Source organism: Juglans regia, chromosome 13 (genome assembly GCF_001411555.2).
Source record: "Juglans regia cultivar Chandler chromosome 13, Walnut 2.0, whole genome shotgun sequence".
Classification (NCBI taxonomy): Eukaryota; Viridiplantae; Streptophyta; class Magnoliopsida; order Fagales; family Juglandaceae; genus Juglans; species Juglans regia.
Window position 1 is genome coordinate 20,101,317 of NC_049913.1, and position 17,767 is coordinate 20,119,083.

A 17,767-nucleotide genomic window follows, 5' to 3' on the forward strand; every position below is an offset into this window, starting at 1 on the left:
GACTTACTGGCTTACTTGCACGATGGTTACAAGGCTGGATCCGGTGACTGGCCAACGGTTGTGAGTTGGTTGTGAAGGAGCTTTGACGGTGGGGGTGGTTCACAGTGATCTGACCTACGGCTTCTACAAGGGGGCACTCTCCACGGCTGGGTTGTGGAAAGGAGGAGGTGTGTCCAATTTGTTGTTGATTGGGTGGACGCTGGTGGCAGCGGTTGTGGCCATGAAGAAGGTGGTGGCGCATGGTAAGGCGTTGAGCCTTGATGATGGTCGTTAACGGTGGAGGGAATGGGCGTCGGTTTTACGTGCATGGAGATAGAGGTTGGCATCGAACTAGGAGGGGCTGGGTAATTCTTGCAGCTGGTGGCAGCGACGGCACAGGGTAGTTTTCCAAGTATAAGATGAAAATGTATATCTATATGGGTGATAAGAAAACGCTAAAGATTGAAAAGAGAAAGACGTGCATGGGTAGTGACGTGCGTGGGGGAAAAAAATAAAAAATAAAAATAAATTAATAATAATTAAAGTTCAACAATAAAATTATTCGTTAAAGTAAAGAGTAATGTAAAAGTAAACACTAATTAATATCAAGAAAGCACATCAAAGTAAATTTCACAACTTAAGAATTATAAAATAAATCCAACAAAAAAATCTAATAAATTTGAAAACAAGAAAAACAATATTTAAATTAATTAAAATATTCCTTCACTAAAAAAAATACACAAAAAAAATACAGGGTATTACAGTGACCATTTTAGTAAACATGTCGTCAAGGTTCCCTTAGTTCCAACTTTCAACGTACATATGGCCATGCCATCTTCAACAACTTAATTCACGCACAAAGTGATATTGAACCGGAATATGCTTTGTTTTTATATGATGTTCTATTGGATTCTTGATTCTTGGACGAGCAAATAGCACTCATTTTATCACAAAAGAACTCCAATGGTCTAGAATTCAAACCAATCTCACCCACAAAACCTTGAAGCCACACCACTTCTTTGCAAGCGTCTATCAATGCCATGTATTTTGCTTGGGTAGAAGATAGTTTTGCTTGGCACTACTTAAGCATGCATATTATTATTAATTTTGTTTTTATTTAATAATTTTAGTTTTAAATAAAATTAGTAATTTGAATAGATATCATTTTCATTTAGTAGGTTAAACTTAACGACATATGATTATTGGAATTACCTTCGGTTTGGATTGGGTGCGAAGCCTGGATTTGCACCACACAATGTCCTGTTAGGCCACGTCGTTCGGAGAGGGGCCATAAGCCAAATCCCAAATACTTGGGATAAACTGGGACGTGAAGAACCATTGCATGCATGCAAACGGAACCATTAAACACATGAAGAGCAAGAATGGACTGGGTCTTGGCTGGCGAGAGTTTTAAGCGCGAATGGATCAGTAGGGTCGTGCGAATGGGTCAATAGGGTCATGCGAATGGGTCTTCAGAAGTTACGAGTTTTACGTCATTTTTATTTCCGTTAGTTATGTTCTGTTTTTACGTGTATTGGCGTACTCTATTTTACGTGTGCTTCAGTTGAGTTGTTACCTACTAGTTTTTCCTTTCATTTTAGTTTGCTTGTACATGGCTTTGCTTATTTAAGCTGCCAGTTATCAATGAAGGCTATCAAAAAAGATTATTATCCAAACTGGTGGTACTTTCTCACCCGAAGAGGAACAATTTATCTTAGTAATTTTACTCTCTACGTTTGGGACCTATCATTGGCCTCAGAGCCAGGTTATTTATGGGAACCAATACAGAGTGTATTGAGCAGTTGGAGGCTGGGCTCGGTGGAATGCAGGATGGGTTACACAGGATGGAGCTCGGCATGGCCAACAAGCTTTGTCAGGTGGAAGAAACTCTCAACCGCCTTTCTGACGTCTTGCTTGCAAACCAAGAGATCCCCAATCATCTCTAAGAAGGCAACAACGGGGGACGGGTGGTGGTATCTTCCAAAATAGCAAACCTTGAATTTCCTCGATTTTCAGGAGATGATCCAACAGAATGGTTCAAATGTGTGAATCAATTTTTTGAGTTCCAAAATACTCCCGAAGCCCAGAAAGTTTCTTTGGCTTCCTACCACTTAGAAGGAGAGGCCAACTAGTGGTGTCAGTGGATCCACAGGACATTCCAGGAAGAAGAATGCGTTCTCTCATGGACAGATTTTGAAAACAAACTCTGGGCTCGCTTTGGGTCGTTGGAGTGTGAAGATTTTGATGAAGCCCTTTCGAGGATAAGGCAGGTTGGTTCTTTGTGTGATTACCAGTACGAATTTGAGCACTTGGGCAATCGAGTACAAGGATGGACGCAACGAGCTCTTGTAGGAACTTTTATGGGTGGCTTAAAGACGGACATCTCGGATGGTATACGGATGTTTAAGCCCCAGACATTAAAAGAAGCCATCAGTTTAGCAAGAATGAAGGATGATCAATTGGCTAGACAAAGGAGGTTTGTAAGACCTGCACCACCAATGCGAGCTCCCCTAGCTCTTCCCCCTACTAATCAAGCACCACCACCAGCCCCTATCATTCCCGTGAGGCGACTTACTTGGGAAGAAATGAAGCGGAGAAGAGCCCAAAATTTATGCTTCAATTGTAATGACCATTTTACTGTAGGACACAAATGTCAGGGCCCACGAATACTCATGTTGGAGAGTTACGAGGATAATGGCAACCTGTTATGCGATGATGTCACCGAAGAACAGCCAGTTCGAGAGAATCACGAAGGGCCTCCTGAACCAAAAATTACGCTGCATGCACTAACGGGATGGACAGCTCCCAAAACTATGCGAATTGCTGCCAGGATCTGGGCCCACGACGTCATCGTATTAATCGATAGCAAATCGACTTACAATTTTATTAGTGAGCGTATGGCCAATCTGCTGCGTCTACCGATAGTGCCTACGGAAACCTTCATGGTCCGAGTTGCTAATGGAGAAAATCTCAGATGCCAAGGGAGGTTTGAGGAGGTACAAATCGATTTACAGGGCTCCATTTTTTCATTAACCCTTTATTCCTTACCTCTCACAGGGTTAGACATGGTTTTGGGAATTCAAAGGCTTGAAATTCTCGGTTATGTGGTGTGTAATTGGAGGAAGTTAACCATGGAATTTACGTGGGAAAACCAGACTAAGAGATTGGTAGGCATTGACGGGCAAAATATCCAAGCGGCATCGATCGAAAAGATAACTAAAGGAATTTGTCCTAGCCATGCTCTGTATACTGTTTGCCTACAGGTTGCCCATACGGAACCACAAAAGAATATTCATTCAAGCATACGGGAGTTATTGCATAAATTTTCAGATTTGTTCATTGAGCCTTCAAGCTTACCACCTACACGAGAGGTTGACCATGGCATTGCCCTCAAGGAAGGAACCGAACTGATTAATGTTCGGCCTTACAGATATTCGCATTATCAAAAGAACAAGATCGACAAATAGGTCCAAGATATGTTGCAATACAGGCTTGTGCGACCCAGCACTAGCCCCTTCTCGTCGCCCGTATTACTGGTAAAAAAAGAAAGTCGGGAACTGGCGATTTTGCACAGATTATCGCGCGCTCAATGCCGCAACCATTAAAGACCGATTTCCGATTCCCACAGTGGACGATATGTTAGATGAACTCTACGGTGCTTCTTATTTTACCAAGCTTGATCTGAGGGCGGGATACCATCAGGTATGAGTTAAACCATGTGATATCCATAAAACTACTTTCTGAACGCATAATGGACTTTACGAATACTTGGTTATGCCCTTTGGCTTATGTAATGCACCTTCCACATTTCAAGCTATCATGAACTCCATCTTCCGACATCATCTTCGAAAATTCATATTAGTTTTCTTTGATGATATTTTGATCTATAGTCCGGATTGGGATCAACAATTAGTGCATGTAAGGCAGACCTTCGAAACATTGAGACAACACAGATTCTTTGTTAAATCTAGCAAATGTGCATTCGGGCAGCAAGAATTGGAGTACTTGGGACACATCATCACTAGTCAGGGCGTGAAAGTGGATGAAAATAAAATTTCTACTATGGTAGCTTGGCCTCGACCTACTAACATCTCGGAACTACATGGGTTTTTAGGTTTGACAGGTTATTACCGAAAGTTCGTCAAAGATTACGGCATTATAGCACAGCCTCTCACCAATCTTCTAAAAAAAAGCCAATTCGGATGGCATGAAGAAGCTGAGAAGGCTTTCCTTGCTCTCAAACAGGCCATGACGTCCACGCCGATATTAGCCATGCCAAACTTCAACGATGCTTTCACTAATGAAGCGGAAGCATCCGGAGAGGGAATTGGAGCGGTCCTGTCTCAGCAAGGCAAACTAGTGGCATATATGAGTCGAGCCCTCGGAGTGACAAAACAATCTTGGTCGACGTATGCTAAGGAGATTTGGCTATCGTCGAAGCCAAACGTACCTGGCGGCCTTATCTTCTAGGCCAAAAATTCTATATTCAGACCGATCAACGCAGCTTCAAAAATTTTCTAGAGCAACGAATAGCAATGCCGGAGCAACAAAAATGGGTTGCTAAGTTCTTGGGCTACGATTACGAAATTAAATACAGACCGGGCCGTGAGAACTCTGCAACTGATGCTCTCTCTCGAAAACAGGGCAGTCCCATTCTTCATGGTATTTTCTTTCCGCGGGTTAGCTTATGGGAGGAAATTTAAAAAGCTGCAGAAGAAGACCAGTACATTCAGTCAAAGGGTCGTGCGGCCACTAAGCAACTAGGAGGATCATATATATGGTGCCAAGGTCTGTTACTATACAAAAGGAGGGTCATTGTTCCGAACGATGCTATCTTAAGGGCGAAACTGTTACATGAAATGCATGACACCAAGGTAAGGGGCCATTCGGGCGTCCTACGTACGCTCAGGAGATTAGGATAACAGTTTTATTGGCTTGGGATGCATAAATCAGTGCAAGACTACATCAAGGGGTGCAAGGTATGCCAAAAAATAAAAGCCGAGACATTAGCTCCAGCTGGGCTTCTTCAACCGTTGCCAATCCCGTGCCAAGTATGGGACGATATCACCTTAGACTTTATCGAGGGCTTACCAGTGTCACAAGGAAAGGACACCATCATGGTGGTTGTCGACAGACTTAGTAAGTCCGCTCATTTCCTTACTTTAGTCACCCTTTTACTGCAAAAACTGTAGCAGAAAAATTTGTGGAAGGCATCATCAAGCTTCACGGTATGCCCAAATCAATTGTGAGTGATCGGGACCCAATCTTCATCAGTAACTTTTGGAAAGAATTTTTCAAGCTATTGGGCACCAAACTACAGCTCAGTTCTGCATACCACCCACAAACTGATGGTCAGACGGAAGTCATCAATCACTGCGTCAAACAATATCTTTGGTGTTTTGTTCATCAGTGGCCACGGAAATGGAGCAGCTATTTACCTTGGGAGGAATATTGGTATAATACGACATACCATATTTCAACAGGGATGACCCCTTTTTAGGCGCTGTATGGAAGATTGCCACCCCCCATTCCGACGTACAAAGATGGATTATCACCGGTACATGAAGTTGACCAGCAACTCATAAACCGGGATGAACTGCTACGACAACTGAAAGCCAACTTAGAAAGATCAGTGAACAGAATAAAGCAATTGGCAGATAAGAAGGAAGGGACATTTCGTTCAATGTCAGCGAATGGGTACTTTTGAAGTTGCACCCATACCGCCAGCAAACGGTCTTCAAACGGGTCCATCAGAAACTAGCTTGCCGTTTTTATGGACCCTACTAGATTCTATAGAAGATAGGGCCTATTGCATACAAATTACAATTACCAAAAGGGGCCCCCATTCACCCGGTGTTTCACGTGTCACTACTCAAACAGTACCAAGACAACGGGGGGAAAGCTGAAATGCCACAGGCCGAGCTACCACCTTTCACCAATGAAGGGGTAGTCTTATTACAGCCACAAACTATTCTAGACTACCGTTGGATCAAGCAAGGAACTCAGCTGATCGAAGAAAGCTTAGTGCAATGGAAGCACCTTCCAGCCGAGGAGGCAACATGGGAGCCAACAAAGAAGTTACGGGAGATGTTTCCAAATTTGGACCTTGAGGACAAGGATCCACTTGATGGGGGAGGTATTGTTAGGCCACGTCGTTCGGAGAGGGGCCATAAGCCAAATCCCAAATACTTGGGATAAGCTGGGACGTGAAGAACCATTACATGCATGCAAACAGAACCATTAAACACGTGAAGAGCAGGAATGGACTGGGTCTTGGCAGGCGAGAGTTTTACGCGCGAATGGATCAGTAGGGTCATGCAAATGGGTCTTCAGAAGATGCAACTTTTATGCCATTTTTATTTCCATTAGTTATGTTCTATTTTTACGTGTATTGGCATACTCTGCTTTACATGTGCTTCAATTGAGTAGTTAGCTACTAGTTTTTCCTTTCATTTCAATTTGCTTGTACATGGCTTTGCTCATTTAAGCTGCCAGTTATCAATGAAGGCTATCAAAAAAGATTATTATCCAAACTGGTGGTACTTTCTCACCCAAAGATAAACAATTTATCTTAGCAATTTTACTCTCTAAGTTTGGGACCTATCATGTCCAGCTGCCACGTTGGAGTTATTGAATTCTTTAAAAACACAATACCCATAATCCAATACCTTTTAAACCCCCTTTTTTTTTTTTTGTACCAACCAATAAACCAATGAAAAAATACAATGAATTATGAATGTAAATAAGGCAATTCCCACCGATTTGTACGTAAAAGGCCTCAAATTTTACCCGATCCAAAATCAGCACCCATGATAATTCGATCAACATTCTTCGCACCCTCCTTGGCTAAAAAATATGCCACCATGTTAGCTTCCCTATAAATATGATTGATAGAACCTCTTACCATCCTTAGCAAACTTTGTATTTCTTCCCAAAACTCCCACATATACCAGAAATTACAAGCCCCATTTCGGATCCATTGTACTACAACTTTCAAATCATATTCAATCAAAATATTAGTGAGCCCCAGGTGTTTAGCTAAGCGTAAACCATCAAGTAAAGCACATCCTTCCGCTAAAGTGTTTGTAGCAACCCCATAGTACCTTGTAAAACCAGCCATGGCCTTACCCTCTGCATCCCAAATTACTCCACCCCCTCCTGCTGCACCAGGATTTCCCATGGAGCACCCATCCGCATTGAGTTTAAAAACACCTCTAATCGATTTTTTCCAAGACACCATTTTAGGAATTTTGTTAATCAATGGAGCCAGTGGACAATTTAACTCATTCAAAATTTTCTCATCATTAACATGTCTCTTCCTAAATTTCTGTTGTTTGGAAAAAATATCTACAAGAGAAACTTTAATCACCCGAATAACATCATAGCAGTCTACCTTCAAATCCTCTATTCTAGCTACACACCGATTCCTCCATAAGGCCCACGTAATCACTATAGAGAAAATTCCTCTGCAAAGAGCAACTTGGGTAGATGCTGACTCCCATAACCACCACAAATTCATAAGACCTTGCCATGAATTGAAATGATTCAATCTCACACCCACCACACCAGCAACATATTTCCAGACTTTAGCAGCTAATTCACCATTACACAATACAAGATCTATGGTTTCTTGTTGAGGAGAAATACAACAATGGCATTTAGAAGCCATCGAAATCCCAAGCTTACTAATCCTCTCATCTATTGGTAAAGCTTATCTCCGGGCTTGCCAACATATAAACAACATTTGTTTTGGAACATATTTATGCCATAGCCACTTACTCCATGGACAAATATTCCCACGATCTCGGATTAACTCCCAAGCTGATTTAGTGGTAAATATACCATCTCCATTAGGCTGCCAAATGCGCATGTCCTTTCCAGACTTGAATGATCCCTTCCAATGCACTATTTTAAGAACACAATCTGCCAAAACCAGGTCCTGTAGACTAACAATATCCCACCCAGTCGATGTCCATACATTAGCCACTCTAAGCCATGGGTTCTCTCTCACCTCTTGTGTTTCAAAAATAGCGCCATCTCCAAGCCAATTGTCATACCATAAATTAACATCACCTTGCCGAATTAGACTCTTAGAATGTTTAATAACAGTGGGTAAAAATGTCATAATACCCTTCCAAAATCTAGAACCTCTACCGTTAGTTATTGCATATGCAGGGCAATAATCTGCCAAATACTTTGCTTTGAAGAATTTTGCCCATAAGGAACTGCCATCCAACAACTGCCATGCAAATCTCATGAATAATGACGTCTGAACATCAGCAGGGTGATACCTTTTAAACTAATATTGTTATTCTAATCATACATGTCAAAACCCCACCTTGGGAAGCACGGGATCGCGACGTACATACATGTCCTTTTCTTTCATTTTCTTTTTTCTAATGACATGCGATCGGCATGGACATGACACATGTGTATTCTAAATTTCTAATTTAATAAAGGGAACACCTGATAGGCATCCTATTCAACCATTCACCCATAAGGGACTCTCAGAGTCCATTCTAACATAAAACGTCTATACATAAACATAACCTATCATCCATATAAATTTGAATAGAATGTTCGACCATAAACATAACCCATCATCCATAAACATAATTTTTCTAGTTAGAGAAGGTCCTAAGCATCTGCCTCTCCCTCTGTAGTAGTGCCTTGCTCTCCAGACTTTTCGTCATTACCTGGACGTTTAAAACATTTAAAACAAAAGTGAGTCGAATGCTCAGTAAGCAGTACACCATGTTGTTAACTTATTAATCACATAATCTTTTCTTTTGAAAACATGCATTCATAAACATTTGCTAATCTTGACAATGCTTTCATGCTTAACAATTTAAGGAATAAGCCATGCTTTCATGCATAAACATTTTAAGAAACAACTATGCTTTCACGTATAACAGTTTAAGAAATAACTGAACTTTCATATTTCACTTTCTTTAGCCGGTACACACTATTATGCCCCATGTGTTGGAGTTAGCGGTCTTCTTTTGGACCTGGATTTTGCCCATGGCCATAGGTTGGGAATCCCTTTCAGTCAGGGGGCAGCACTGGGTGCACTACCAGTACTACTTATCCGACATTGCAATCTGCCCATTCCATTGGTACCCTTTTCAATCATATGGCCGTTACATATTTTCATATATTAAAGCATTCATTCATTCAGTCTTTTCTTTCATTCATTCATTTCAGTCCTTTTCATTTAACAGTTCATTCATGGAAAACGTCATTTAAAAGCATGAACTTAAACATCATTTTAAAAGCATGAGCTTGAACATCATTCTTTTATGGCATCCATAAATCGTCAGTTCATAGGGACAATTTTAACATCAGTTCATAGGGACATCTTAAAATGTTTTCTTCGCGTCATTTAAAACATCAGTTCACAGGGACATTTTAAAACACTTTCTTCACGTCATTGAAAGCATTGCTTAAAGCATAAGGCATGAGACGTTCATTTCATTTCCTTTGCAATCAAAACATTTTCATCATCTTTCTAACTCTGATGCACATGCATTTTTATGAAAAAGATACATTTTCATGCTATACCACATATAGGAATAATCAATAAGTTTATAGAGAGAGCATGTATGGAAATCTCATGACTTAGAAACTACGTGCATGCATCACCTTATACACATACATACAATTATAATCGATAGGGTACTTAACAAGGGCTATCAAGAAAGGCTTGTACATATTATATACATTTACTCTTTCTTTAGAAGAACATTTGAAAAGAGAGAGAGACATTCTTTCATAAAGAGAACTTGGTGTAAGAAGCATGGTCATAACTACTTACCTCTATGCTCCTCGATACTTCCATCATCAATATTCTTATTCCAATAAATAGCATAAGTGTGTTAATACTCATACAATATTCTTTAGCCCTCCCTTTAAAAGAGAAAGTCACGATATTACAATCTAACGTCTCTTCTATGCTTAACATTAACCCAAATGACTACTCCCCACCTCAACTTACAAGAGAAATAACTTAAATATTAAGACATGCTAGTTGTCCATTGAGAGGCTATTTTTAAAAGCTTACATGAAAAGTAGTTAAAAATTCATAAGCTTCAAGTAAGGTTTCTTTGGTTCAAGCTCACTTTGGATTGTGAACATTAGGAGCTAAAATCTGGAATTTCTCAACAATGGGCTTTAAAATAGATTTAGGCATCTCAAATAGGTTAAACAAGCTTAGAAAACATGCCCTTTAAATCAACTTGTAATCCCTCATTATAAAAAGGATAGCTTATCAATATTTTGGACTCTTGGGTTAGATAGAATTCAACCAAACGAGGGACAACATAAATGGGCTATTTTTACATCAAAACATGACGTGATATGGGCTTAGGGGTACTTGGACAGCTTTGCATATCATAATATATCATGCACAAACAATCTCTTATATCTAAATTAACTAAGCTATAACCTATTCACATAGACAATATTTTAATTACTTTAAATAAAACCTCCCATTAAAATTAAAGTAGCATAAAGTATAGCAAAGTTACCCATTAAGAAACTTTAAAACCTTTAAACACTTAAGCTTATGATTTACTCACTTAATACCTTTTAAAACCAAAATGTAAAATTATAGAACCCAGCAAAACCTTTAAACCAAACCTCTAGCATCCTAAAAATAGATTACCAACCAAATCTCAACACAAGGCACATGATACCAACATATATAATTTAAAACCACTTTAATCATCACCTATGATTAAACCAAGTTTAATAACGACATAGTATTTTCAAAATATAGGGAAATACATAGCAAAACAACTATAATACCATTCAGTTTGGGCCAAAAACAGGACATACATATTTATTTGTAATATAGGAAATTACGACATCAAAACACAATCTAAAACAACTAAGTGAGCTTGCAAAATCACATTAAAAATAAATAAGTCAAATTAGGATTTTTACCTTAAGCTCTTAGCCCCTTCCAAAACACAAGTGGAAGACCAAATAGAGGGACAACCATGTGGATGAAGAACAACACGATATCACTGTTTTAAACCCCAAAACCGAAACATCATAGGTAAGAAAATGGTGAAACTCGAAACCCACATGTAAATCACACTAGGGAATAAACCAAAAGTCTATTACCTTCAAGATTTCACCCTTTGAAAGGTGAAATCAAGCTTGAATTCCAAGCTTTGAGGCAAAAACCGAAAATGAATATGGAGAGAATATACTTGTATGGCTTGGAGAGGATGAGAGGAAAATATTTTTCTTTGTCCCTTGTTATGGAGTCACAAGCTTGATGGAGATGAGATGAACCTGCTTTCTTAAAGATGGAAAGAGAAGAGGAAGGAAGTAGGTGAAGGTTGGCTATGGCTTGCTTGGAGAGGAAGATGAAGTTTTCTATTTTCCTTGGGTGTAGATCAACGGGTAAGTGTAGAATACCTTGGGATTAGTTTTTAGTTTTTTTTTTTGCTCTTCTCTCTTTTTGACTTGCCTTGACCGATGGGTGCAATAGCTTCCTTAGGAAGCTTATGGGTCAAAGGAAATAAAAGGATTTTGTGGCTTATCTTGGAAGCCTACGAGTGAAAAGAGATGGGAGGAACTTTTGCCTTAGTCAAAGCTTATCACATAAGCTTGGAAGATAGATGGTGGAGATCTATCCACCTCAGGGTTACTATTCACCTACCAATCCAATGGTAAAGATTAATTGGGTCATTTCCTAAATAAATAAAATTAAAGGGCTTAAGGGAAAATATTTCAAAGTCTGAAAAATAATACCCTTTATTTATTTTAATAAATCACATTTTTAAAATAAAGCATACTCATCTTAAAATCAAATAATTAAAAGTAATAAAAATCTTTATCTCAAAATATTTAACTTAAAGAATTAATAAAATGATGTAAGGACCTACGTAGTAGGATTCAGGTATTACAATACATTCTGGTGTGGTCACGATTGTAACGACCCAAAAAAAAGTTCAATGGATGAATTTTTTTATCTTAGAGAACTTCATAAAATCTCAAAAATATTTCATGAATATTTTCGGGATTTTATGGTGCAATAAAAAGTTTCACAATTTTTTAGATGAATAGTAACACCCGAGATAACGCCACATGGCAACTGATTGGAGCAATTGTCAAATTGCCTTGTAGAATGTCCAAATCTACTTAGAATAACTAGGATTACTTTTGGTTAGACACATGGCACAATCCTACCCATTCATTGGAATAGTAATAAGATGTTTGTCACACAGAGGTTGAAGTGTGATGGAATGATAGGTAAATCAAGCCATGTGATCATGCCAACCATGCCAAAATACTATTTAGTCAGCCAAAGAGGGTTTCAACCCCAGTGAAACCCTAAATCATTGATATTTTCATTTCACACTTAGAACTTTTCCCCTCACATTTCTAGGGAGAAACCGAGAGAGTTCTTGAGACAAATTTATGCAAGCTTTTGCCCTTGCATTTCTAGCCCTTCATAAGTCAATTTCTATGACTTAGTCTTCATGTATTTTGTTCAATTTTTAGACTAGTTTACGTTCGTATATATTGAGAAGTTTTTCATGGAGTTTTGATTGATAAGAATTAAGTATGTTGATTCAAAGGCCTTGGTAGAGACAGTTTTGATGTTTGTAGAAAAGTTCGAAAGTTTTGAGAATTTTTTGGTGAAATCTTGGTAGATCTTACTATAGTGAAGTGTTAACATGTTTATATGCAAGTTATAGTTGAATTAATAGCTTATTATATTTTTATAAAAGAATTTTGCATGATTTTGAAGTGTTAGAAACCACATGACTCAAAACAATTTTTGTTTTGGTGAAGTTGTGATTTCTGGTTATAGAAACTTGATCTAATAGCTTTGATATTCATATATGTTTTTCTTGAGGATTTGATATTTGTTTTAAGAGTTTATTTGTAGAGAATATTTGTTTAAAACTCAATTTAGAGGCTCTCGGGTATGAGTTGTTGTTTGGATGAAACGTTTGCCAAGTCATGCTAGGTTTAATGCTATGATTATATTTCTTGAAGATTTGTTGCATGAAAATCAAGGATCTAATGCTTTTATTTCAAGTCCAAAGCATGCTACACTCAGTTTTGGTGTTTTAGTGCAAGCCGATTGGTTTGTGCAATGTTTTGTGAATGTTGGATGGTTAGTCAAGTATGATAGCACCTAGTTTAGAATGAGGAACATGTTATTAGAGTATTTATGCGCTTGTGGAGTCAGTGGAGTTGATTTGGAAAGTGTTAGACTAAGAACATCAATGGTTGGTTCTATTTGACCTAAACTTGGCGTTTTGGCATTTTTGTTGATGTGATGATTTTAAAATTTTTATTAAATATATATATATATATATATATATATGTTGATATTTTAGCATGATTTTAGAATCTAGGATGTAATTTTTTTGGTGTTGCAAAAATCGATTTAAGCATGTTAATTTGATGGTTGGTCAAATTGCAATAAAAATCATGTTTTTGCCTAAAACATGAATCGGCCAAGGAGTAGTTCTCATAGTTTTATTTTTTTTTAGATTTTCTAATTTGATATTTGGATTTAGGACAAAATTTACATGAGGAATATGAATTTTGGTAAAATTTGGAGTTAGTATGCAAAATCTCTATTTTATGGGCAAAATTGTAATTTCCCACAAGTATAGGGGTAACTTTGCAGTTTTAGCCATAAGTTTGTAGTTTTTATGTTTCTAAGAAGTTAGTAAGATATTTTGACCTTATAAATATATCGTTTCAGTTCACGCACTTTTATGTTCGCTTTTGCTTTACCCTAATCACTATACGTTAACCTCTAACTTACTCTCGGTGTATTTATGTATGTACAGTGGTAAGACTGTTACTATTATATTCTTGTCACTTATCATTATTATAAATTTTTATAATATATCATGTCATGTCATTTATTACAGTTCATGCTTATTTGTTTCATGCCATGATATGCCATGTCATCTGTCACACGTTCATTTTGTTAAATGCCATGTTATATCGCATGCATTGAGTATGTCATGAAATATTTTTCATTCTTTTGGAGTCTTTTATTTTTATCATGAGCCAAAGTACTAGGATGGGGAGTTATCCTAGTGGAACTCCTTTGTCTATGCTGGAGTGTTTAGACCAGTTGTGGAATTCTCTAGGTTGACAAAGTATCGTCAAGAGGCTTTGAATGGGACCTAAGTAACTGGTTACGGGAGCGAAGTCAGGCACCCAACGCTGGTGGTGTCAACTACACATTAATCATTTTTAAATCGGTTCAGTTATCTTGACATACTCACAGCTGATGCAGATGCTTGTGATGTGATGCAGTACAAGCAAGCACACGGCTCAAGGGTGTAGCATCCGTAGTTTCACATTTAATCAAACATGTATATGTTGAACAAGGTCTTGTGTTCATGTCACGTTCATGTTAAGTTATGTCAAGGTCAGTTCAATCAAGTCATGTTATGACCACGTGCAGTCACGTTATTCTTTCAAGTTAAGCACATGTCAAGTCATGTCACGCATGCTCATGTCCATATCATGATGCATCTATGCCATTTTACTCTCATGCATGCATATGTATATTGTTAGTAGTTTAGTAGTTTACTTGATGAGATTTGTAAACAAATCTCACTTGGTACTCCCAACTATCATTTCCCCTTACCCTCCCGAAATGGTAAACGATGTGTTATGATCTACAGAACCCATGCACAAAAGACTAGACAAGGTTGAATAGTCCACAACACAACGAAAAGGAACTGATAGCTTTAGTTATCCAATTTTTAGATTTGATTTTAGAAATCATAGCCTAGCTGCGTGTGCGGTTCAACAATTTAGTGCAATAGTTTTATTTCAAGTCTATAATTATGGAGCGTTGTCTCTAGTACTTATTTTGTTACAAACGTGTTGGACAAGTGATGTAACCCATTTGGATATCTGTTTATTATCTGAATTTATGAAGTATATTTATATTTTTGTATATAGTACTTCTAGTACATTGTGTATTGTTCAAAGAAAAAAATTATCCACTGCGAATATTACATATTGTTATATGCATGCTATGTGCTAGAGACGACAATGTATGGGATTATGTAAATTTGTGTTGCATGTCTCGATGCTTCAAGCTTTCTCAAATCCCAAGCAGGGGTTGCGGCCGTCACAACGACCTTGATGTTCTCATCACAGAGGCATTATTGTTAGCTAAAGACCAAAACAATTGCATTTTTTAGGTTTCTAAGTGCATGCACCGTTGATCATCTTGGTTGGTTGGCTCTATTTTTTTTATTTACTTTTGATTGTCTAGTTGTGGGGCGTTTTTCTCGTTTTGATAGTGAAAATGGGTTCCATTGTTTTGTGGATTATATAGTTTCTGCAATCATTGAGTCGAAATTAGATAACTTATGGATATGCATGTTACTCCCAAATACCACTGATAAGCAGACGATTTAGTTAATAACCTTTGTACAACTGGTGTCTTTTACTAACCTCTTTCCCTTTGCTATTCTCTCTCTCTCTCAATTATTTCTCCTTTTCTCTTAGGTCATTGGAGGCTAGATCTACTGCATTTGGTTTACAAATTGCCAATATGCATTGTAATTTCTCACTCCACCCCTGCCAGCCATTAGATCCACTTTCCACTCACTTGTGGCCACCATGCACCATCATCAACATGCATGGTTGAGATGTGTCACCTTTGTGTTATGGCTTCTAGACCTTGTTTGATTAGGGTTTTTAAATTAGCCTGATTTGGCCCATCCATTAGGCCATTATTTTCTTCTCTCTTGTTGTAATACTCCAAAGTATTAGATTTTTTATTGAGAATGAGATATAGACTCAAAAAACACATCAATGCCAGTTTAAAACCACTAAAACCCTAGTTAGGAAAAGAAAATATGATAAAATAAAAGACCCAACATTCAAACATTAGCATGTGAAGTTCAGATGTTAACCATCAAACTTGGTTCTAATCGAACCAACTTTTATGATACCAGCCATAGTCATTCAGATGCTAGTAGTGTCTATCCATACATTGACCCCAAATGGGTAATGTGTTGCACGTCACACCATTAATAAAGTATGGCATGTGGTGAGGTTGATGTCGGACACCAATCATGTATGGGCATCTAAGACCCAATAAGAACATAGTTAGGTTTAAATGACCTTTTCATGTTGCGTAGGACAAAACAGCACGGCACTTTCGCGTGACTAACTACTCCACCTGGAGGCTTATAATGTTAACCTAGACAATGATTCTCTACACAACCTTGAGGTAACATAGGTCTGGTGTCATGCATTGTCATAAATCTTGGATGTCTAGATGTCCCTTGCTTTTGTTCCGCGTAAGACCAAGTCTTACCTCAAAATACCACTAGACATCTCATTCATTTCAGTTGGATTCTCTCTATCTTTAGACTTTAGAGATTCACCAAAACTATAACAGCCCGAAAGAATTTAAATGGATGAATTTCTTTAAACTTCAGAGAACGTCGTGAAATCCTGAAAAGATTTTACGAATCGATCCACCAATTAGATTTTAGTTTGTCAGCATAGTCGGATCCCGACCCGCTATGGTAATAAAGTTTCCTTTCTATTTATTTAAGGCACTTCGAAGTATAATTTTTTGAAACAAATTGCACCATTAGTCTTGGATGATTATTTAGGATTTTACGGTACAATATTACGTTTCCCGTTTCCTTAATGAATAGTAACTATGAGTGCCTTTTTATTTAATCAAGGCACTTAGAAGTCGAATTTTGTGAAATTAATTACACCACTAGACTCTTATGATTATTTAGGATTTTATGGTGCAATAATATTTTTCGATATTTGTTGGATGAATAGTAACACCGAAGATAGCTCCAATAGCATCTGATTCAAACGATTATCAAATCACCAGATTGAATATCCAACCCACTTAGAATCGCTAGGATTACTTTTGGATGGAGCACATGGCACAATCCTAGCCACTCATTGGAATAGTAATAGGACACTTGTCACATAGAGATTTAAATATGATGGAATGAAGGACAAATCAAGCCATGTGACTTACCACCTATGCAAACACTATTCCTACCTACCAAAACACTATTTGGTCAACCAAAAGAGTGTTTCAACCCTAGTGAAATCCCAAATCTTTGGAATCCAATCAAAACCTTAAGCCACATGTGTGGGCTGAAACCCAAAACATGTTTCCAAACCCTAAAGTGGCTAGTTTTAATTAAGTGTTTAATCATTTGGATTAATCACTTCCACATACTATTAACAACTTGATTATATAGTCATACACCATTAACCACTCTTTTATATCTTTTTAATCACATTTTTCCAAGAGAAACTTGATTTGGACTTGATCCAACCAAAACCCAAAATGAAACCCTCACCATAACCTAAATTGAATCCCATCGGTTAGGCCCATTTTTGGCCAACCGAAAACTACCACTAGCCAAGGCTTCTTGAGGAAGTTTCTTCCCCCTCACAAGGCCGATTCTATGGCTGATATCCACTCAAGTGATAGCCTTCAATAGTCACTTGATGGGAATCGAAAAGACCACCTAAACTCTAGCCCATCCACTCGGCCAGTCTTGGTAGCAAGGGACAACAACTGTGTAGCCCACATTTCCTCTACCTTTTGGCTACCAACCTCTCATCCAAGGGTCACTCAGACATCTCATGTGAGCCCTCTCTCTATATTACCCATGCTCCATGCATTTCCTTCACACTTTGCATTTTTTCCATCACTTGTTTAGAGAGAAACCGAGAGAGCTCTTGCGATAGGTTTCTCGCAGTTTTTTCCTTGCATTTACAGCCCCAT